Genomic DNA, 22,050 nt, shown 5'->3' on the forward strand with positions numbered 1-22,050 from the left:
CCATCTGGGCCACCAGAAACCTGCTGGTGGGGAAACGCGTTACGGTGCCCCTCCACGCGTGCGAGCAATTAGTTAGATCTGCGCTGCAGGAGGCGCCGGACGTCGTCATTCGGATGGGGGGGCTGGGGTCACACCAAAGAGGTCCCGGCCACCCCCGACCCTGGCCGCCCGTAGATGCACCCTCACCACACCGGCTACGGGAACAGCGGGCCAGCGGGCCGGAGGAGAGGGGATCTCCGCTGGGCGCTGGAAGCGAGGAGTCCGGGGCCTGTTCTGGAGACCTGGAGTGAATGGACATTCTTGACAGGGACTCACCCTCGATCCTGTACAAGAGATGTTTTATGTGGCATAATTTATTGTTTTATTGGTTTTTATCTGACATGTTTTATTGTTTTATTCCTATTATTTAAACCATTTACCTTTCTTTTAAAACATACATGGACTTTTTACACAACACACAAACACAAGAAACTTTTAACAGTAAATAATGTGTCCCTTTTAATATGTGTAAAAATGTGATCTAAAAGAAAAAATGTACATGCAAATGGAAATAATGGAATGACACTGTGACAATAAAACTTTTCGAAAGAAAGAAAAAATCTGTTCTTATCAGTTTAATATCTGATACGTGCCCTACCCGGGCACCACATATTAAATTGATTTTTGGTCCTGGGAGATGGAATAGGGGCTTGCTCCGTCCACTCCACGCATCGACCCGGTATTGCAGTACTTCTGGGAACGGTGCACCCTCCTAAAGTGTTCAATGAAAGAAATGTAGTGGTCTTGTGTGGCAGACGGTGATAATGGAGCTAGTGTGAGTGGGTGTTGTAGGTGATCATGTGCTATACTAGCCTGGGTAGAATTGTGGTGTAAAAACAAGACAAAAAGGAACCCCTGTTCCTCTGTCGGTTTAACATCTGATCCGTCCACTATTCGGGGACGGCGCATTATGTACATTTATGGCTCATGGAGCCGGATGCGGAGCGTGCAAAAAAAAAAAAAAAAGCCCCTTTTTTGACTGGCAAACCGCTGGTGAGGATTGGGGAGAGGGACAGGGTGCTTCTGACTGAAGGCCTGGGAATTCATACTTACCTGGCAGGGGAGACACCATGATCAGGAAGGTGGTTCACCCAGGGCGAGGCTTGGCCATTGCACTCTGGATTGTGCTGACCCCTGCGAATTCCCCAAATGTGGGAATCTCGACTGCATAATTTATGGTAGTGGGGGACTGCGTTCGCGCTCTCCCCTGGACAACACTGGTTAAAAGGGCAGATTGTTAAAGCTCCACTTGAGGTTCTTTTGTTTTGTTTTTTTTCTCCACTTCTTCAATATCCAGAGGCAGTCCAGAGAGTTGAACTGCGGCGGTTGCTCGAGAGATACGAAACAGTCTAGGACCGGTCTGTGTGAGGAGGGTTTTCTTTTTTCTCCTCAATTCTTCAAATAGTCTCCAATATTTGACGGACGACTTAGTTCACAGCAGTTGTCCTGGAGGCAAAGTTGTTCGGAATGAGGAGTTCTATCATGTGGTATGAAAACATTGTGCACGTGTGAAACGTCACGTGATACACAGCCACCCATGTTGTGTTTTTTTCTGTTTACAGCGCCACCAAGTGGCCAGTCGCCGCATTCCTCTTCACGTGACCACGGGCTGAGCCCGTACACAGGTGTACCGAGTTGGGTGCAATTGTCTCATTCCGTTGGAGAGTTATAGCCGTTCAAGTAAAGCCCGCCTCGCCCACCCCCAACGTTTTGGCGTACCGTCGCCAACGTGGATGGAAATTCCAACTGTTTCCCGATCCCTGTTGGCAGTCAGACTCCAGAGAATCTTTCTGCACCGGTTTGGGTCAGATCGGGCAAAAAACCTAGGACTAGTGTGCAAAAGTAGGTTTTTCAGAAAATCCAAAATACCCGAAAATCTCGCCAGCGCGACCACCCAATCCGAGGCATGCATCTTGTTCGGCTCGAGCCAAGGATTCCGGTGATGTAAGACACTTGGGTCTGCGACCGACGGTCGAGGAGTTACGAGCCATTTCGTACTTTTGATCGCTGCAGCGCCACCTTGGGGCCGATCGGGGCGAGCCTTGGTGAGGTTGTAGTACCGGGCCGGTCCTACCATCCCTCAGAGTTTCAAGTCTCTACCACGGACGCTTTGGTCTGCCCGCTCACTTTTAAGGCGGAATGTTGATGATCCAAAATCCCAGGTTGCACTCCAGAGTGTCTTTGCTGTGCACTCTGTTGTGATCCATTTTCGGTGTCAACCAATCTGAGCTGAGCTTGTTTGCCGGCGACCTTAGACCCTCTCGCCGCGGCCCAGGTGGGCGTGGCCTTTGCCGGCTCCCCCGCCTCGGCGTCGCTGCGTCATCGCTTCTCGGCCTTTTGGCTAAGATCAAGTGTCTGGTCCCAAGGTAGAGACAGCGATCGCCTCTTGGAGGTTTTTCCGGCTCGGGTCCTTCCGTGACTTGAGCCTCAAACTTTTGAGAGGTACATTGATCCAGCTGCTTTTATTCCGGTTCGGTTTTAAGGTAAGACCTTTTTATCTATTTATTTATTTATTTATTTATTTATTGTTTTAAGTTTTAGGCTGTTGGTGCCTCCACCATGTCGGCTGCCCGTGCCGGCATGCGGAGGCACCACAGCGTGCGGTTTTTATTTAAAGAGGTGAATGGTAAGCTCCTGGGGTTGTCACGTCTTGACTTCTCCAGGAAGCTGATCCAGAAAACCCTCAATTTTAAACCTGATGACTTGAACTGCTTGGTAACTCTCCCCCTGAACAAAGGTTTTGATTTAAGTTTCAAAAGCGCTTCCCTGTTAACTGAATTCTGGCAAAGGTTTGATGCATGCAAAGCCCAGTTTTCAATGTTTACTGTGGAAAAACTTTCTGACAATTCACTTAAAACCGTGATTGTCAGGATGTTTAATGAAACTGTGAATGGAGAAGACATTTGTGTCTGGTTGGGTAGATTTTGCACTGTTCGGGGGCAACCAGTCAAAGTGTTAGATGAAGACGGCATCTGGAATTGCTCCTGGCGAATTCCCATTAAACAATGGGAAGACGCCGGGGGCTACCAGGGCCTGAAACACCTACCTTCAATGATTGTGTTGGGAGAGAACAGAGGCTACATTCACTATCAAGGAATGCCTAAATTGTGCAGAAAGTGTGGGAGAATGGGGCATTTAGCCGATGCATGCAATGAATTAACATGTGGGAAGTGTAGAGGAATTGGTCATACTTTTGAAGAATGTACCATTGGCAGAAGGTGTAATCTTTGTGGTGAAACTAACCATCTCTACAGAGATTGCCCTAAAAGTTTTGCCAACAAATTGAAAGGTAACAAAATGGCCGCCCCACATGTGGAACAAACAAAAGAGCAAAGGAAGGAGGAGGCGGTCCCTGAGGTTTTGGCGGGAAATTCTATTTCCCAGCCAGCCTCAGGGAGTGGGCAGGAGGAAGGAAGTGGGGCGGCCATAGGGGCGGAGCCAAGTTTTAACAGCAAACAGAGTGAGGAAGCCGTTCCCCAACAAGAGATAAGCGAAAACAAAATAGAGGAGGAGGATGTAACGGCTTCCTCGCTCTACACCGTATCGGAGGTTAGCGTGGTGGATAGTGGGGGTGAATCCGAGGGTTCACTTCCCAATGCTCAGGTGCAAAAAAGGTCTGCGAGATCTCCTCTGCTTCAAACAGAGGAGAAAAGGCTGCGGGCATCGCTCCGGCTAGATAGTACCTCCTTGGTAGATCTAGACCGTGTGTGGCCCGCAGATTCTCCCAATGAAGTCTCCTTTTTGCACGTTAAGCTAATAACATCGTCGCCGAAGGATCCACAAGAGGCCCTCTCTGTGGACTCCAAGGTGACGAGCATTTGCCCTCCTGATCCCAGTTTTTCTGGGGAAAAGGAGAAGCAAGTGATACATGACATAACATGATTTTAATGTAACTTTCTGCAGTCTTTTGGTTTTATTCTTCTATTAATGCTTGTATTTTTAACCATACTGCTCATGGCCCTCACTATCTCTACAATCAATGTGAGAAGTGTGAGGTCTACTCTGCGAGCACAGAGTGTGTTATCCTTTTTAAAAACTTTTAAGTCAGATGTGTTTTTATTGCAAGAATGTGGTTTGCCTTTTTTAACAAATTACAGGAAGTGGGAGGAGATTTGGACCCCAGGATTTTCCATTTGGAGTGGGTCCAATTTTAACAAAAATGACGGTGTTGCTATTTTAATCAAAAATCCCAACCTTTTGGTGAAGGGCAGCACTGTGGTGAGGGACGGGCGGGCAATTTTAGCAAATCTGACTTTTTTAGGTAAGGATCTTAATATTTTAAATATGTATGGTTTTACAGAAAAAAATAACAGGTATGAGCTTTTAGAAGACTCGCAACCCCACATGCTAGGCAGGGCTCCCCTAGTGGTAGCAGGGGATTTTAATTGTGTTTTATCAAAAAATGACAGAAAGAGGGTAGGAGATGATTTTAAGGTAGACAAGACATCGGTTTTATTACAAAATATAGTCAAAGATTTTAAGTTAGTCGACTGTTTTAAAACAATGCATCAAAGAGAGGAGGGCTTCACCTGGTTCAGTGGTGACGGTGCCAGAGCCTCTCGAATTGACTATGTTTTTACAAGGGACCTCCCGCCGACCGATGCTACATTGACCCCCCTCTTTTTTTCCGATCACATGATGCTGTCTTGCACTCTTTCACTTCCCACGGGTGTGACTGCAGGGGGAGGGCTGTGGAAGCTGAACTGTTCCCTGTTAGAAGACGAGGAAGTGGTAAAAGAGTATAGGGAGCAGTTCAGCCAATGGCAGACCCTCCAGGACTTTTATGACTCACGTGCACAGTGGTGGGAGATGGTGAAACATAGGACAGGACGGTTTTTTAAACAAATTGGGAGAGAAAAAAAGAATAAAGAAAAAAGACGCATGATGGGGTTGCAAAAAAGACTGCAGAGATATTTTAACCTTTTAAACAATGGATTGGATTTTACAAATGAAATAAAAGAAGTAAAGAAAGAAATGTCAGATCTGTCTGAAATAAAGAGCAAAGGTGTCATTTTAAGATGTAAAGAAAGGGAGTTAGAGGAAGGAGAGAAGTGTACCAGATATTTTTTTAAAAAGACAATAGCTCGGGGAGGGTCCATTAATGCTTTAAAAACTTTTAGAGGGGAGGAAGTAAACACAACTGACCGGATTTTAGGGGAAATTGAAAGTTTTTACAGTAATTTATATGACACTAAAGAGGTACACAATGGCACCTTAGAGGACGTTTTAGGGGTTTTAGATAAAAAAGTTAAGAGTCCAAATGTGCTTTTATCCCAGGATTTTAATCTTTTAGAGTTGACAAAAGCTGTAAAGGGTTTTAAGAAGGGGAAGTCACCGGGCATGGACGGACTCCCCTTTGAGTTTTACCTGACTTTCTGGGACATTTTAGCACACGACTTACTTACAGTTTTTAAAGAATTTGAGACTCTTGACAGACTTCCAGACAGCTTTAGAGTAGGGATAGTTACACTACTGTACAAAAAAGGAGACAAGACTGACTTAAGAAACTGGCGACCAATCACTCTTTTAAATTATGATTGTAAACTTTTTAGTAAAATTTTAGCTACACGCATGTCGGCCGTTTTAGAGGACGTAATCCACCTGGATCAAGCTTGCGCTGTGCCCGGCAGGAAGATCACGGACAGCCTAATACTGATCAGAGACGCCATCTGTTATGCGAGAGACAGAAACATTCGGCTTGTAGTCCTAAATTTAGACTTCGAAAAAGCATTTGATCGAGTTTCGCACCAGTACCTCCTTCAGGTACTGCAAAAAATGGGCTTTTCTGAGAGGTTTCTAGCTTGGGTGGGACTGCTGTATGAGGACTTAGGCAGCAAAATTCTTGTAAATGGGCATCTTACCAAAGCTGTAAATATCCGCAGCGGTGTCCGTCAGGGGTGTCCCTTATCTCCCCTTCTGTACGTGGCTTGTATTGAGCCACTGGCACAAATCTTGAGAAGGGATAAATGGATTAAAGGACTAGACATCCCAGGAACTGGTGGACTGACGGCGACCTGTGTTTTATATATGGACGACGTGACCCTTTTAGCGACTGACCTTTTATCGGTACGAAGAGCAATGGACTTGACTGACTGGTACGGTCGGGCCTCGGGCGCCAAGCTTAACAGGAGTAAGTCCGAGGCCCTGCTCTTCGGGCCGTGGGGGAACGTTGACAAAGGCGGACTAGATTTGGATTTTAAAGATAATAATTTGAAAATTTTAGGTGTGAAATTTGACAGGGAGGGTGGAGGACAGGGTAACTGGACTGACATGTTAGGGAAAGTTAGGCAAAGACTGGGCTTTTGGGGACTAAGACAACTGACGTATGAAGGCAAGATTTTAATTTTTAAAGCTGTGATTTTACCACTGATTTTACTTGTCTGTTCTGTTTTTAGTCCCCCAAGACGATTCCTAGCCAAGTTGGAGAGGGCGGTATTTTATTTCCTGTGGGGGTCCAAGTGGGAAAGACTCAAGAGGGAGGTCGTCAAAAAGAAAAAAGAGAATGGCGGGAAAGGCCTCCCAGACCCCCACCTGTTTTTAGGCAGCCGCTTTGCCGCCCTCCACATCCAGTATGCACTGACCCCATCCAGAGAACACAAGACAGCAGCCATGACCCGATTCTGGATGGGGTCATACCTAAGAAGCTTGAAAATTTTACCCATTGATCTTAAAAGTCCAGTGTCTTTTAATTTGTCAAAAGAACATCTTTTTATTAAGACATTTTTAAAGAAATACCTTTTAGAAACAAATGATGCCACTATTTTAACTAACCACAAGTCTCTTGTCTCTCTTGTGCAGGATCGAGAATCGGTGAGTCCAGTTCCAGGCCTCACACTAGGTGAGGCCAAAGACGTTTGGAGGAACGCAGCCCACCCAGCTCTCCAGAACAGGCTCAAGGACTTGTCGTGGATGGTGGCTCATGAGATCCTCCCGGTCAGGGCGGTCATGCACTCCAGAGGCATGGCCAAAAACCCCACCTGCCCACGGTCCGGATGTGGTTCCCCGGAGACCGTCCAACATCTGCTCTGGGAGTGCGGTGCTGCGCGGGACCTGTGGGCCAAGACCAGCCCCCTGGTTTTCCCGTGCCTGCCGGCGGGTCGGGCCCAGGTGGGATACAGGCTCGCCATCCTGGGGGTGGGTCAGGGCTTGAAGGAGCTAACATCACAGCAATTTACCTCGCTCTGGCTCACCCTCAACCATATCAAGGATGCCATCTGGGCCACCAGAAACCTGCTGGTGGGGAAACGCGTTACGGTGCCCCTCCACGCGTGCGAGCAATTAGTTAGATCTGCGCTGCAGGAGGCGCCGGACGTCGTCATTCGGATGGGGGGGCTGGGGTCACACCAAAGAGGTCCCGGCCACCCCCGACCCTGGCCGCCCGTAGATGCACCCTCACCACACCGGCTACGGGAACAGCGGGCCAGCGGGCCGGAGGAGAGGGGATCTCCGCTGGGCGCTGGAAGCGAGGAGTCCGGGGCCTGTTCTGGAGACCTGGAGTGAATGGACATTCTTGACAGGGACTCACCCTCGATCCTGTACAAGAGATGTTTTATGTGGCATAATTTATTGTTTTATTGGTTTTTATCTGACATGTTTTATTGTTTTATTCCTATTATTTAAACCATTTACCTTTCTTTTAAAACATACATGGACTTTTTACACAACACACAAACACAAGAAACTTTTAACAGTAAATAATGTGTCCCTTTTAATATGTGTAAAAATGTGATCTAAAAGAAAAAATGTACATGCAAATGGAAATAATGGAATGACACTGTGACAATAAAACTTTTCGAAAGAAAGAAAAAATCTGTTCTTATCAGTTTAATATCTGATACGTGCCCTACCCGGGCACCACATATTAAATTGATTTTTGGTCCTGGGAGATGGAATAGGGGCTTGCTCCGTCCACTCCACGCATCGACCCGGTATTGCAGTACTTCTGGGAACGGTGCACCCTCCTAAAGTGTTCAATGAAAGAAATGTAGTGGTCTTGTGTGGCAGACGGTGATAATGGAGCTAGTGTGAGTGGGTGTTGTAGGTGATCATGTGCTATACTAGCCTGGGTAGAATTGTGGTGTAAAAACAAGACAAAAAGGAACCCCTGTTCCTCTGTCGGTTTAACATCTGATCCGTCCACTATTCGGGGACGGCGCATTATGTACATTTATGGCTCATGGAGCCGGATGCGGAGCGTGCAAAAAAAAAAAAAAAAGCCCCTTTTTTGACTGGCAAACCGCTGGTGAGGATTGGGGAGAGGGACAGGGTGCTTCTGACTGAAGGCCTGGGAATTCATACTTACCTGGCAGGGGAGACACCATGATCAGGAAGGTGGTTCACCCAGGGCGAGGCTTGGCCATTGCACTCTGGATTGTGCTGACCCCTGCGAATTCCCCAAATGTGGGAATCTCGACTGCATAATTTATGGTAGTGGGGGACTGCGTTCGCGCTCTCCCCTGGACAACACTGGTTAAAAGGGCAGATTGTTAAAGCTCCACTTGAGGTTCTTTTGTTTTGTTTTTTTTCTCCACTTCTTCAATATCCAGAGGCAGTCCAGAGAGTTGAACTGCGGCGGTTGCTCGAGAGATACGAAACAGTCTAGGACCGGTCTGTGTGAGGAGGGTTTTCTTTTTTCTCCTCAATTCTTCAAATAGTCTCCAATATTTGACGGACGACTTAGTTCACAGCAGTTGTCCTGGAGGCAAAGTTGTTCGGAATGAGGAGTTCTATCATGTGGTATGAAAACATTGTGCACGTGTGAAACGTCACGTGATACACAGCCACCCATGTTGTGTTTTTTTCTGTTTACAGCGCCACCAAGTGGCCAGTCGCCGCATTCCTCTTCACGTGACCACGGGCTGAGCCCGTACACAGGTGTACCGAGTTGGGTGCAATTGTCTCATTCCGTTGGAGAGTTATAGCCGTTCAAGTAAAGCCCGCCTCGCCCACCCCCAACGTTTTGGCGTACCGTCGCCAACGTGGATGGAAATTCCAACTGTTTCCCGATCCCTGTTGGCAGTCAGACTCCAGAGAATCTTTCTGCACCGGTTTGGGTCAGATCGGGCAAAAAACCTAGGACTAGTGTGCAAAAGTAGGTTTTTCAGAAAATCCAAAATACCCGAAAATCTCGCCAGCGCGACCACCCAATCCGAGGCATGCATCTTGTTCGGCTCGAGCCAAGGATTCCGGTGATGTAAGACACTTGGGTCTGCGACCGACGGTCGAGGAGTTACGAGCCATTTCGTACTTTTGATCGCTGCAGCGCCACCTTGGGGCCGATCGGGGCGAGCCTTGGTGAGGTTGTAGTACCGGGCCGGTCCTACCATCCCTCAGAGTTTCAAGTCTCTACCACGGACGCTTTGGTCTGCCCGCTCACTTTTAAGGCGGAATGTTGATGATCCAAAATCCCAGGTTGCACTCCAGAGTGTCTTTGCTGTGCACTCTGTTGTGATCCATTTTCGGTGTCAACCAATCTGAGCTGAGCTTGTTTGCCGGCGACCTTAGACCCTCTCGCCGCGGCCCAGGTGGGCGTGGCCTTTGCCGGCTCCCCCGCCTCGGCGTCGCTGCGTCATCGCTTCTCGGCCTTTTGGCTAAGATCAAGTGTCTGGTCCCAAGGTAGAGACAGCGATCGCCTCTTGGAGGTTTTTCCGGCTCGGGTCCTTCCGTGACTTGAGCCTCAAACTTTTGAGAGGTACATTGATCCAGCTGCTTTTATTCCGGTTCGGTTTTAAGGTAAGACCTTTTTATCTATTTATTTATTTATTTATTTATTTATTGTTTTAAGTTTTAGGCTGTTGGTGCCTCCACCATGTCGGCTGCCCGTGCCGGCATGCGGAGGCACCACAGCGTGCGGTTTTTATTTAAAGAGGTGAATGGTAAGCTCCTGGGGTTGTCACGTCTTGACTTCTCCAGGAAGCTGATCCAGAAAACCCTCAATTTTAAACCTGATGACTTGAACTGCTTGGTAACTCTCCCCCTGAACAAAGGTTTTGATTTAAGTTTCAAAAGCGCTTCCCTGTTAACTGAATTCTGGCAAAGGTTTGATGCATGCAAAGCCCAGTTTTCAATGTTTACTGTGGAAAAACTTTCTGACAATTCACTTAAAACCGTGATTGTCAGGATGTTTAATGAAACTGTGAATGGAGAAGACATTTGTGTCTGGTTGGGTAGATATTGCACTGTTCGGGGGCAACCAGTCAAAGTGTTAGATGAAGACGGCATCTGGAATTGCTCCTGGCGAATTCCCATTAAACAATGGGAAGACGCCGGGGGCTACCAGGGCCTGAAACACCTACCTTCAATGATTGTGTTGGGAGAGAACAGAGGCTACATTCACTATCAAGGAATGCCTAAATTGTGCAGAAAGTGTGGGAGAATGGGGCATTTAGCCGATGCATGCAATGAATTAACATGTGGGAAGTGTAGAGGAATTGGTCATACTTTTGAAGAATGTACCATTGGCAGAAGGTGTAATCTTTGTGGTGAAACTAACCATCTCTACAGAGATTGCCCTAAAAGTTTTGCCAACAAATTGAAAGGTAACAAAATGGCCGCCCCACATGTGGAACAAACAAAAGAGCAAAGGAAGGAGGAGGCGGTCCCTGAGGTTTTGGCGGGAAATTCTATTTCCCAGCCAGCCTCAGGGAGTGGGCAGGAGGAAGGAAGTGGGGCGGCCATAGGGGCGGAGCCAAGTTTTAACAGCAAACAGAGTGAGGAAGCCGTTCCCCAACAAGAGATAAGCGAAAACAAAATAGAGGAGGAGGATGTAACGGCTTCCTCGCTCTACACCGTATCGGAGGTTAGCGTGGTGGATAGTGGGGGTGAATCCGAGGGTTCACTTCCCAATGCTCAGGTGCAAAAAAGGTCTGCGAGATCTCCTCTGCTTCAAACAGAGGAGAAAAGGCTGCGGGCATCGCTCCGGCTAGATAGTACCTCCTTGGTAGATCTAGACCGTGTGTGGCCCGCAGATTCTCCCAATGAAGTCTCCTTTTTGCACGTTAAGCTAATAACATCGTCGCCGAAGGATCCACAAGAGGCCCTCTCTGTGGACTCCAAGGTGACGAGCATTTGCCCTCCTGATCCCAGTTTTTCTGGGGAAAAGGAGAAGCAAGTGATACATGACATAACATGATTTTAATGTAACTTTCTGCAGTCTTTTGGTTTTATTCTTCTATTAATGCTTGTATTTTTAACCATACTGCTCATGGCCCTCACTATCTCTACAATCAATGTGAGAAGTGTGAGGTCTACTCTGCGAGCACAGAGTGTGTTATCCTTTTTAAAAACTTTTAAGTCAGATGTGTTTTTATTGCAAGAATGTGGTTTGCCTTTTTTAACAAATTACAGGAAGTGGGAGGAGATTTGGACCCCAGGATTTTCCATTTGGAGTGGGTCCAATTTTAACAAAAATGACGGTGTTGCTATTTTAATCAAAAATCCCAACCTTTTGGTGAAGGGCAGCACTGTGGTGAGGGACGGGCGGGCAATTTTAGCAAATCTGACTTTTTTAGGTAAGGATCTTAATATTTTAAATATGTATGGTTTTACAGAAAAAAATAACAGGTATGAGCTTTTAGAAGACTCGCAACCCCACATGCTAGGCAGGGCTCCCCTAGTGGTAGCAGGGGATTTTAATTGTGTTTTATCAAAAAATGACAGAAAGAGGGTAGGAGATGATTTTAAGGTAGACAAGACATCGGTTTTATTACAAAATATAGTCAAAGATTTTAAGTTAGTCGACTGTTTTAAAACAATGCATCAAAGAGAGGAGGGCTTCACCTGGTTCAGTGGTGACGGTGCCAGAGCCTCTCGAATTGACTATGTTTTTACAAGGGACCTCCCGCCGACCGATGCTACATTGACCCCCCTCTTTTTTTCCGATCACATGATGCTGTCTTGCACTCTTTCACTTCCCACGGGTGTGACTGCAGGGGGAGGGCTGTGGAAGCTGAACTGTTCCCTGTTAGAAGACGAGGAAGTGGTAAAAGAGTATAGGGAGCAGTTCAGCCAATGGCAGACCCTCCAGGACTTTTATGACTCACGTGCACAGTGGTGGGAGATGGTGAAACATAGGACAGGACGGTTTTTTAAACAAATTGGGAGAGAAAAAAAGAATAAAGAAAAAAGACGCATGATGGGGTTGCAAAAAAGACTGCAGAGATATTTTAACCTTTTAAACAATGGATTGGATTTTACAAATGAAATAAAAGAAGTAAAGAAAGAAATGTCAGATCTGTCTGAAATAAAGAGCAAAGGTGTCATTTTAAGATGTAAAGAAAGGGAGTTAGAGGAAGGAGAGAAGTGTACCAGATATTTTTTTAAAAAGACAATAGCTCGGGGAGGGTCCATTAATGCTTTAAAAACTTTTAGAGGGGAGGAAGTAAACACAACTGACCGGATTTTAGGGGAAATTGAAAGTTTTTACAGTAATTTATATGACACTAAAGAGGTACACAATGGCACCTTAGAGGACGTTTTAGGGGTTTTAGATAAAAAAGTTAAGAGTCCAAATGTGCTTTTATCCCAGGATTTTAATCTTTTAGAGTTGACAAAAGCTGTAAAGGGTTTTAAGAAGGGGAAGTCACCGGGCATGGACGGACTCCCCTTTGAGTTTTACCTGACTTTCTGGGACATTTTAGCACACGACTTACTTACAGTTTTTAAAGAATTTGAGACTCTTGACAGACTTCCAGACAGCTTTAGAGTAGGGATAGTTACACTACTGTACAAAAAAGGAGACAAGACTGACTTAAGAAACTGGCGACCAATCACTCTTTTAAATTATGATTGTAAACTTTTTAGTAAAATTTTAGCTACACGCATGTCGGCCGTTTTAGAGGACGTAATCCACCTGGATCAAGCTTGCGCTGTGCCCGGCAGGAAGATCACGGACAGCCTAATACTGATCAGAGACGCCATCTGTTATGCGAGAGACAGAAACATTCGGCTTGTAGTCCTAAATTTAGACTTCGAAAAAGCATTTGATCGAGTTTCGCACCAGTACCTCCTTCAGGTACTGCAAAAAATGGGCTTTTCTGAGAGGTTTCTAGCTTGGGTGGGACTGCTGTATGAGGACTTAGGCAGCAAAATTCTTGTAAATGGGCATCTTACCAAAGCTGTAAATATCCGCAGCGGTGTCCGTCAGGGGTGTCCCTTATCTCCCCTTCTGTACGTGGCTTGTATTGAGCCACTGGCACAAATCTTGAGAAGGGATAAATGGATTAAAGGACTAGACATCCCAGGAACTGGTGGACTGACGGCGACCTGTGTTTTATATATGGACGACGTGACCCTTTTAGCGACTGACCTTTTATCGGTACGAAGAGCAATGGACTTGACTGACTGGTACGGTCGGGCCTCGGGCGCCAAGCTTAACAGGAGTAAGTCCGAGGCCCTGCTCTTCGGGCCGTGGGGGAACGTTGACAAAGGCGGACTAGATTTGGATTTTAAAGATAATAATTTGAAAATTTTAGGTGTGAAATTTGACAGGGAGGGTGGAGGACAGGGTAACTGGACTGACATGTTAGGGAAAGTTAGGCAAAGACTGGGCTTTTGGGGACTAAGACAACTGACGTATGAAGGCAAGATTTTAATTTTTAAAGCTGTGATTTTACCACTGATTTTACTTGTCTGTTCTGTTTTTAGTCCCCCAAGACGATTCCTAGCCAAGTTGGAGAGGGCGGTATTTTATTTCCTGTGGGGGTCCAAGTGGGAAAGACTCAAGAGGGAGGTCGTCAAAAAGAAAAAAGAGAATGGCGGGAAAGGCCTCCCAGACCCCCACCTGTTTTTAGGCAGCCGCTTTGCCGCCCTCCACATCCAGTATGCACTGACCCCATCCAGAGAACACAAGACAGCAGCCATGACCCGATTCTGGATGGGGTCATACCTAAGAAGCTTGAAAATTTTACCCATTGATCTTAAAAGTCCAGTGTCTTTTAATTTGTCAAAAGAACATCTTTTTATTAAGACATTTTTAAAGAAATACCTTTTAGAAACAAATGATGCCACTATTTTAACTAACCACAAGTCTCTTGTCTCTCTTGTGCAGGATCGAGAATCGGTGAGTCCAGTTCCAGGCCTCACACTAGGTGAGGCCAAAGACGTTTGGAGGAACGCAGCCCACCCAGCTCTCCAGAACAGGCTCAAGGACTTGTCGTGGATGGTGGCTCATGAGATCCTCCCGGTCAGGGCGGTCATGCACTCCAGAGGCATGGCCAAAAACCCCACCTGCCCACGGTCCGGATGTGGTTCCCCGGAGACCGTCCAACATCTGCTCTGGGAGTGCGGTGCTGCGCGGGACCTGTGGGCCAAGACCAGCCCCCTGGTTTTCCCGTGCCTGCCGGCGGGTCGGGCCCAGGTGGGATACAGGCTCGCCATCCTGGGGGTGGGTCAGGGCTTGAAGGAGCTAACATCACAGCAATTTACCTCGCTCTGGCTCACCCTCAACCATATCAAGGATGCCATCTGGGCCACCAGAAACCTGCTGGTGGGGAAACGCGTTACGGTGCCCCTCCACGCGTGCGAGCAATTAGTTAGATCTGCGCTGCAGGAGGCGCCGGACGTCGTCATTCGGATGGGGGGGCTGGGGTCACACCAAAGAGGTCCCGGCCACCCCCGACCCTGGCCGCCCGTAGATGCACCCTCACCACACCGGCTACGGGAACAGCGGGCCAGCGGGCCGGAGGAGAGGGGATCTCCGCTGGGCGCTGGAAGCGAGGAGTCCGGGGCCTGTTCTGGAGACCTGGAGTGAATGGACATTCTTGACAGGGACTCACCCTCGATCCTGTACAAGAGATGTTTTATGTGGCATAATTTATTGTTTTATTGGTTTTTATCTGACATGTTTTATTGTTTTATTCCTATTATTTAAACCATTTACCTTTCTTTTAAAACATACATGGACTTTTTACACAACACACAAACACAAGAAACTTTTAACAGTAAATAATGTGTCCCTTTTAATATGTGTAAAAATGTGATCTAAAAGAAAAAATGTACATGCAAATGGAAATAATGGAATGACACTGTGACAATAAAACTTTTCGAAAGAAAGAAAAAATCTGTTCTTATCAGTTTAATATCTGATACGTGCCCTACCCGGGCACCACATATTAAATTGATTTTTGGTCCTGGGAGATGGAATAGGGGCTTGCTCCGTCCACTCCACGCATCGACCCGGTATTGCAGTACTTCTGGGAACGGTGCACCCTCCTAAAGTGTTCAATGAAAGAAATGTAGTGGTCTTGTGTGGCAGACGGTGATAATGGAGCTAGTGTGAGTGGGTGTTGTAGGTGATCATGTGCTATACTAGCCTGGGTAGAATTGTGGTGTAAAAACAAGACAAAAAGGAACCCCTGTTCCTCTGTCGGTTTAACATCTGATCCGTCCACTATTCGGGGACGGCGCATTATGTACATTTATGGCTCATGGAGCCGGATGCGGAGCGTGCAAAAAAAAAAAAAAAAGCCCCTTTTTTGACTGGCAAACCGCTGGTGAGGATTGGGGAGAGGGACAGGGTGCTTCTGACTGAAGGCCTGGGAATTCATACTTACCTGGCAGGGGAGACACCATGATCAGGAAGGTGGTTCACCCAGGGCGAGGCTTGGCCATTGCACTCTGGATTGTGCTGACCCCTGCGAATTCCCCAAATGTGGGAATCTCGACTGCATAATTTATGGTAGTGGGGGACTGCGTTCGCGCTCTCCCCTGGACAACACTGGTTAAAAGGGCAGATTGTTAAAGCTCCACTTGAGGTTCTTTTGTTTTGTTTTTTTTCTCCACTTCTTCAATATCCAGAGGCAGTCCAGAGAGTTGAACTGCGGCGGTTGCTCGAGAGATACGAAACAGTCTAGGACCGGTCTGTGTGAGGAGGGTTTTCTTTTTTCTCCTCAATTCTTCAAATAGTCTCCAATATTTGACGGACGACTTAGTTCACAGCAGTTGTCCTGGAGGCAAAGTTGTTCGGAATGAGGAGTTCTATCATGTGGTATGAAAACATTGTGCACGTGTGAAACGTCACGTGATACACAGCCACCCATGTTGTGTTTTTTTCTGTTTACAGCGCCACCAAGTGGCCAGTCGCCGCATTCCTCTTCACGTGACCACGGGCTGAGCCCGTACACAGGTGTACCGAGTTGGGTGCAATTGTCTCATTCCGTTGGAGAGTTATAGCCGTTCAAGTAAAGCCCGCCTCGCCCACCCCCAACGTTTTGGCGTACCGTCGCCAACGTGGATGGAAATTCCAACTGTTTCCCGATCCCTGTTGGCAGTCAGACTCCAGAGAATCTTTCTGCACCGGTTTGGGTCAGATCGGGCAAAAAACCTAGGACTAGTGTGCAAAAGTAGGTTTTTCAGAAAATCCAAAATACCCGAAAATCTCGCCAGCGCGACCACCCAATCCGAGGCATGCATCTTGTTCGGCTCGAGCCAAGGATTCCGGTGATGTAAGACACTTGGGTCTGCGACCGACGGTCGAGGAGTTACGAGCCATTTCGTACTTTTGATCGCTGCAGCGCCACCTTGGGGCCGATCGGGGCGAGCCTTGGTGAGGTTGTAGTACCGGGCCGGTCCTACCATCCCTCAGAGTTTCAAGTCTCTACCACGGACGCTTTGGTCTGCCCGCTCACTTTTAAGGCGGAATGTTGATGATCCAAAATCCCAGGTTGCACTCCAGAGTGTCTTTGCTGTGCACTCTGTTGTGATCCATTTTCGGTGTCAACCAATCTGAGCTGAGCTTGTTTGCCGGCGACCTTAGACCCTCTCGCCGCGGCCCAGGTGGGCGTGGCCTTTGCCGGCTCCCCCGCCTCGGCGTCGCTGCGTCATCGCTTCTCGGCCTTTTGGCTAAGATCAAGTGTCTGGTCCCAAGGTAGAGACAGCGATCGCCTCTTGGAGGTTTTTCCGGCTCGGGTCCTTCCGTGACTTGAGCCTCAAACTTTTGAGAGGTACATTGATCCAGCTGCTTTTATTCCGGTTCGGTTTTAAGGTAAGACCTTTTTATCTATTTATTTATTTATTTATTTATTTATTGTTTTAAGTTTTAGGCTGTTGGTGCCTCCACCATGTCGGCTGCCCGTGCCGGCATGCGGAGGCACCACAGCGTGCGGTTTTTATTTAAAGAGGTGAATGGTAAGCTCCTGGGGTTGTCACGTCTTGACTTCTCCAGGAAGCTGATCCAGAAAACCCTCAATTTTAAACCTGATGACTTGAACTGCTTGGTAACTCTCCCCCTGAACAAAGGTTTTGATTTAAGTTTCAAAAGCGCTTCCCTGTTAACTGAATTCTGGCAAAGGTTTGATGCATGCAAAGCCCAGTTTTCAATGTTTACTGTGGAAAAACTTTCTGACAATTCACTTAAAACCGTGATTGTCAGGATGTTTAATGAAACTGTGAATGGAGAAGACATTTGTGTCTGGTTGGGTAGATTTTGCACTGTTCGGGGGCAACCAGTCAAAGTGTTAGATGAAGACGGCATCTGGAATTGCTCCTGGCGAATTCCCATTAAACAATGGGAAGACGCCGGGGGCTACCAGGGCCTGAAACACCTACCTTCAATGATTGTGTTGGGAGAGAACAGAGGCTACATTCACTATCAAGGAATGCCTAAATTGTGCAGAAAGTGTGGGAGAATGGGGCATTTAGCCGATGCATGCAATGAATTAACATGTGGGAAGTGTAGAGGAATTGGTCATACTTTTGAAGAATGTACCATTGGCAGAAGGTGTAATCTTTGTGGTGAAACTAACCATCTCTACAGAGATTGCCCTAAAAGTTTTGCCAACAAATTGAAAGGTAACAAAATGGCCGCCCCACATGTGGAACAAACAAAAGAGCAAAGGAAGGAGGAGGCGGTCCCTGAGGTTTTGGCGGGAAATTCTATTTCCCAGCCAGCCTCAGGGAGTGGGCAGGAGGAAGGAAGTGGGGCGGCCATAGGGGCGGAGCCAAGTTTTAACAGCAAACAGAGTGAGGAAGCCGTTCCCCAACAAGAGATAAGCGAAAACAAAATAGAGGAGGAGGATGTAACGGCTTCCTCGCTCTACACCGTATCGGAGGTTAGCGTGGTGGATAGTGGGGGTGAATCCGAGGGTTCACTTCCCAATGCTCAGGTGCAAAAAAGGTCTGCGAGATCTCCTCTGCTTCAAACAGAGGAGAAAAGGCTGCGGGCATCGCTCCGGCTAGATAGTACCTCCTTGGTAGATCTAGACCGTGTGTGGCCCGCAGATTCTCCCAATGAAGTCTCCTTTTTGCACGTTAAGCTAATAACATCGTCGCCGAAGGATCCACAAGAGGCCCTCTCTGTGGACTCCAAGGTGACGAGCATTTGCCCTCCTGATCCCAGTTTTTCTGGGGAAAAGGAGAAGCAAGTGATACATGACATAACATGATTTTAATGTAACTTTCTGCAGTCTTTTGGTTTTATTCTTCTATTAATGCTTGTATTTTTAACCATACTGCTCATGGCCCTCACTATCTCTACAATCAATGTGAGAAGTGTGAGGTCTACTCTGCGAGCACAGAGTGTGTTATCCTTTTTAAAAACTTTTAAGTCAGATGTGTTTTTATTGCAAGAATGTGGTTTGCCTTTTTTAACAAATTACAGGAAGTGGGAGGAGATTTGGACCCCAGGATTTTCCATTTGGAGTGGGTCCAATTTTAACAAAAATGACGGTGTTGCTATTTTAATCAAAAATCCCAACCTTTTGGTGAAGGGCAGCACTGTGGTGAGGGACGGGCGGGCAATTTTAGCAAATCTGACTTTTTTAGGTAAGGATCTTAATATTTTAAATATGTATGGTTTTACAGAAAAAAATAACAGGTATGAGCTTTTAGAAGACTCGCAACCCCACATGCTAGGCAGGGCTCCCCTAGTGGTAGCAGGGGATTTTAATTGTGTTTTATCAAAAAATGACAGAAAGAGGGTAGGAGATGATTTTAAGGTAGACAAGACATCGGTTTTATTACAAAATATAGTCAAAGATTTTAAGTTAGTCGACTGTTTTAAAACAATGCATCAAAGAGAGGAGGGCTTCACCTGGTTCAGTGGTGACGGTGCCAGAGCCTCTCGAATTGACTATGTTTTTACAAGGGACCTCCCGCCGACCGATGCTACATTGACCCCCCTCTTTTTTTCCGATCACATGATGCTGTCTTGCACTCTTTCACTTCCCACGGGTGTGACTGCAGGGGGAGGGCTGTGGAAGCTGAACTGTTCCCTGTTAGAAGACGAGGAAGTGGTAAAAGAGTATAGGGAGCAGTTCAGCCAATGGCAGACCCTCCAGGACTTTTATGACTCACGTGCACAGTGGTGGGAGATGGTGAAACATAGGACAGGACGGTTTTTTAAACAAATTGGGAGAGAAAAAAAGAATAAAGAAAAAAGACGCATGATGGGGTTGCAAAAAAGACTGCAGAGATATTTTAACCTTTTAAACAATGGATTGGATTTTACAAATGAAATAAAAGAAGTAAAGAAAGAAATGTCAGATCTGTCTGAAATAAAGAGCAAAGGTGTCATTTTAAGATGTAAAGAAAGGGAGTTAGAGGAAGGAGAGAAGTGTACCAGATATTTTTTTAAAAAGACAATAGCTCGGGGAGGGTCCATTAATGCTTTAAAAACTTTTAGAGGGGAGGAAGTAAACACAACTGACCGGATTTTAGGGGAAATTGAAAGTTTTTACAGTAATTTATATGACACTAAAGAGGTACACAATGGCACCTTAGAGGACGTTTTAGGGGTTTTAGATAAAAAAGTTAAGAGTCCAAATGTGCTTTTATCCCAGGATTTTAATCTTTTAGAGTTGACAAAAGCTGTAAAGGGTTTTAAGAAGGGGAAGTCACCGGGCATGGACGGACTCCCCTTTGAGTTTTACCTGACTTTCTGGGACATTTTAGCACACGACTTACTTACAGTTTTTAAAGAATTTGAGACTCTTGACAGACTTCCAGACAGCTTTAGAGTAGGGATAGTTACACTACTGTACAAAAAAGGAGACAAGACTGACTTAAGAAACTGGCGACCAATCACTCTTTTAAATTATGATTGTAAACTTTTTAGTAAAATTTTAGCTACACGCATGTCGGCCGTTTTAGAGGACGTAATCCACCTGGATCAAGCTTGCGCTGTGCCCGGCAGGAAGATCACGGACAGCCTAATACTGATCAGAGACGCCATCTGTTATGCGAGAGACAGAAACATTCGGCTTGTAGTCCTAAATTTAGACTTCGAAAAAGCATTTGATCGAGTTTCGCACCAGTACCTCCTTCAGGTACTGCAAAAAATGGGCTTTTCTGAGAGGTTTCTAGCTTGGGTGGGACTGCTGTATGAGGACTTAGGCAGCAAAATTCTTGTAAATGGGCATCTTACCAAAGCTGTAAATATCCGCAGCGGTGTCCGTCAGGGGTGTCCCTTATCTCCCCTTCTGTACGTGGCTTGTATTGAGCCACTGGCACAAATCTTGAGAAGGGATAAATGGATTAAAGGACTAGACATCCCAGGAACTGGTGGACTGACGGCGACCTGTGTTTTATATATGGACGACGTGACCCTTTTAGCGACTGACCTTTTATCGGTACGAAGAGCAATGGACTTGACTGACTGGTACGGTCGGGCCTCGGGCGCCAAGCTTAACAGGAGTAAGTCCGAGGCCCTGCTCTTCGGGCCGTGGGGGAACGTTGACAAAGGCGGACTAGATTTGGATTTTAAAGATAATAATTTGAAAATTTTAGGTGTGAAATTTGACAGGGAGGGTGGAGGACAGGGTAACTGGACTGACATGTTAGGGAAAGTTAGGCAAAGACTGGGCTTTTGGGGACTAAGACAACTGACGTATGAAGGCAAGATTTTAATTTTTAAAGCTGTGATTTTACCACTGATTTTACTTGTCTGTTCTGTTTTTAGTCCCCCAAGACGATTCCTAGCCAAGTTGGAGAGGGCGGTATTTTATTTCCTGTGGGGGTCCAAGTGGGAAAGACTCAAGAGGGAGGTCGTCAAAAAGAAAAAAGAGAATGGCGGGAAAGGCCTCCCAGACCCCCACCTGTTTTTAGGCAGCCGCTTTGCCGCCCTCCACATCCAGTATGCACTGACCCCATCCAGAGAACACAAGACAGCAGCCATGACCCGATTCTGGATGGGGTCATACCTAAGAAGCTTGAAAATTTTACCCATTGATCTTAAAAGTCCAGTGTCTTTTAATTTGTCAAAAGAACATCTTTTTATTAAGACATTTTTAAAGAAATACCTTTTAGAAACAAATGATGCCACTATTTTAACTAACCACAAGTCTCTTGTCTCTCTTGTGCAGGATCGAGAATCGGTGAGTCCAGTTCCAGGCCTCACACTAGGTGAGGCCAAAGACGTTTGGAGGAACGCAGCCCACCCAGCTCTCCAGAACAGGCTCAAGGACTTGTCGTGGATGGTGGCTCATGAGATCCTCCCGGTCAGGGCGGTCATGCACTCCAGAGGCATGGCCAAAAACCCCACCTGCCCACGGTCCGGATGTGGTTCCCCGGAGACCGTCCAACATCTGCTCTGGGAGTGCGGTGCTGCGCGGGACCTGTGGGCCAAGACCAGCCCCCTGGTTTTCCCGTGCCTGCCGGCGGGTCGGGCCCAGGTGGGATACAGGCTCGCCATCCTGGGGGTGGGTCAGGGCTTGAAGGAGCTAACATCACAGCAATTTACCTCGCTCTGGCTCACCCTCAACCATATCAAGGATGCCATCTGGGCCACCAGAAACCTGCTGGTGGGGAAACGCGTTACGGTGCCCCTCCACGCGTGCGAGCAATTAGTTAGATCTGCGCTGCAGGAGGCGCCGGACGTCGTCATTCGGATGGGGGGGCTGGGGTCACACCAAAGAGGTCCCGGCCACCCCCGACCCTGGCCGCCCGTAGATGCACCCTCACCACACCGGCTACGGGAACAGCGGGCCAGCGGGCCGGAGGAGAGGGGATCTCCGCTGGGCGCTGGAAGCGAGGAGTCCGGGGCCTGTTCTGGAGACCTGGAGTGAATGGACATTCTTG

General features: G+C 47.1%; 3 non-coding genes and 3 pseudogenes across 3 annotated transcripts; all 6 read left to right on the forward strand.

Annotated features, from left to right (window-relative positions):
- Window positions 1–574: 574 nt before the first annotated feature.
- Window positions 575–752, forward strand: LOC148996277 (U2 spliceosomal RNA; annotated as a pseudogene).
- A 332-nt stretch (window positions 753–1,084) lies between these two features.
- LOC148996278 (U1 spliceosomal RNA) lies at window positions 1,085–1,249 on the forward strand. Its single transcript, XR_016147652.1, has one exon. It is a non-coding gene; the product is annotated as a U1 spliceosomal RNA (small nuclear RNA).
- A 6,574-nt stretch (window positions 1,250–7,823) lies between these two features.
- On the forward strand, window positions 7,824–8,001 carry LOC148996279 (U2 spliceosomal RNA; annotated as a pseudogene).
- A 332-nt stretch (window positions 8,002–8,333) lies between these two features.
- On the forward strand, window positions 8,334–8,498 carry LOC148996280 (U1 spliceosomal RNA). Its single transcript, XR_016147654.1, has one exon. It is a non-coding gene; the product is annotated as a U1 spliceosomal RNA (small nuclear RNA).
- A 6,574-nt stretch (window positions 8,499–15,072) lies between these two features.
- On the forward strand, window positions 15,073–15,250 carry LOC148996281 (U2 spliceosomal RNA; annotated as a pseudogene).
- A 332-nt stretch (window positions 15,251–15,582) lies between these two features.
- Window positions 15,583–15,747, forward strand: LOC148996282 (U1 spliceosomal RNA). The gene has a single exon (XR_016147657.1). It is a non-coding gene; the product is annotated as a U1 spliceosomal RNA (small nuclear RNA).
- The last annotated feature ends 6,303 nt before the right edge of the window (window positions 15,748–22,050 follow it).

Source organism: Pimephales promelas, chromosome 2, assembly GCF_988280905.1.
Source record: "Pimephales promelas chromosome 2, fPimPro1.hap1.1, whole genome shotgun sequence".
In the NCBI taxonomy this organism is placed as follows: Eukaryota; Metazoa; Chordata; class Actinopteri; order Cypriniformes; family Leuciscidae; genus Pimephales; species Pimephales promelas.